Source organism: Belonocnema kinseyi, chromosome 3, assembly GCF_010883055.1.
Source record: "Belonocnema kinseyi isolate 2016_QV_RU_SX_M_011 chromosome 3, B_treatae_v1, whole genome shotgun sequence".
NCBI lineage: Eukaryota > Metazoa > Arthropoda > Insecta > Hymenoptera > Cynipidae > Belonocnema > Belonocnema kinseyi.
Window position 1 is genome coordinate 52006057 of NC_046659.1, and position 1655 is coordinate 52007711.

A 1655-nucleotide genomic window follows, 5' to 3' on the forward strand; every position below is an offset into this window, starting at 1 on the left:
TCCAACAAAATTTGTTTTATAAAGAAATATCTCATGATTATAAAAAGAGAAAAAAAATGTACAGGTAAGTCTTTGTAGCATTTTAATAATTAATGAACATATTTTTAGTTTATTTTTCCTTGATCCTGGCCGAGGGTCAAATATGGTACAAAAAACCGTCTTAAAATTTCGAATAAAAACTGTATTCTCTATACATTAATTTTTTTAATTAAAAATAATAATACTTTTATAAATATTGCCAAATTTTATTTGAATATGACACACATTGATTTTTATTTAAAAAATTCCTGTAAATATTTTGTGTTTTTTTAAATTTTACGATATTTGTGTACCATGTTTGACCTTAGGGAAAGGATTTCAGGAATAAAATTATAAAAATATATCCATTAGTTAGTAAAATACTATGAAGAATCGCCTTTCAAATTATAGTTGAAGTTGAAGAAATAGATATTGCTCATATCGTTTTTTAGCATATGATTTTTCACTAAACGTAAAACAGATTAAAATATACTTAAAAATAAAAATAAGAAAGTTCAGAAATTCTTGCTGTTTTCTGTTCAGAAAATCCTACACATTTTTTAATGAAATTCCTTTCCACATCACATTCCAATAAAAATTTTACAACATTTTTGTCGAATGATTAATCGTTTGAATGAGGTCAAGTTAATAACATTTTGGCTTTTGCTCTTAAAATCCTCAAAATTGTGATTATAGCCTAAAATAGCATTGAAAGAGATGTATCAAAAAAGAACCTAGAGGACTTAAAATTTTTTGTTTTATTGGATTTAAAAAAATATTAGGAAAATTCGAGACTTTTTAAAAAAAGTTTAGAAAATTTAGAAATTTGGAAGATATCAACGAATAATTGATAAATTTTGAGACATTTTTTCAAGTTTTTAAATATTGCTAATATTTCCCTTAAAGCTTCTAAAGTTTATTTTTTTGAAATCTTTGAAAATATACATTTCTACAAAATTTAAGTTTAAAATTAGATTTCAATCTCTTCCATTCTTTTAAATATTTCTTGAATTTACAACGACCAAATTTTGACCACAGCGAATAAACAAAAACCAAAAATCCAATTGTAATCTGAAAAAAAACAAATAAAATTTTCGAACAAAAATAAAAAAGAGTAAAGAAAAATGAGAAGGCAGCCAACCACATCCCCTCTTTTCTCTTTTTCTTTCATTCGCCTTCTTTATTTTTATTATCATCAAATTACAATAAAATAAAAATAAAAAACATTTTTTTATTTAACAGGATTTCGCATCAATTTGATTATTGGACGTTAAATGAGATTTTTAATTTGTATTTTGGTCTAATTTAAATATCTTAAATTTTGATTTTCAAGTAAATTTAACCCAAATATTTAAAAGTAAAGAATCTTTAACTGAATTGTTTGACATAGAAAACCTGAAATCTTTAAAATTTCGAAGAGCCTTTAAACTTTGAACGTTACAATTTTGATTGTTGTTTTTGAAAAATTCTTAATTTGCAAGTGAAGTTTTTTAATTTGAATGTATAATTTACCCATAAACATTTGTAGATAAAAATTGAGTAATTGTGGGTCCGGATGCAATAAGGGCACATAAAATTTTTTCGTGCGAAAACGAAGTCCCCTGGAGGCTTTAGAAAAAATTTTCGAATTTTAATTT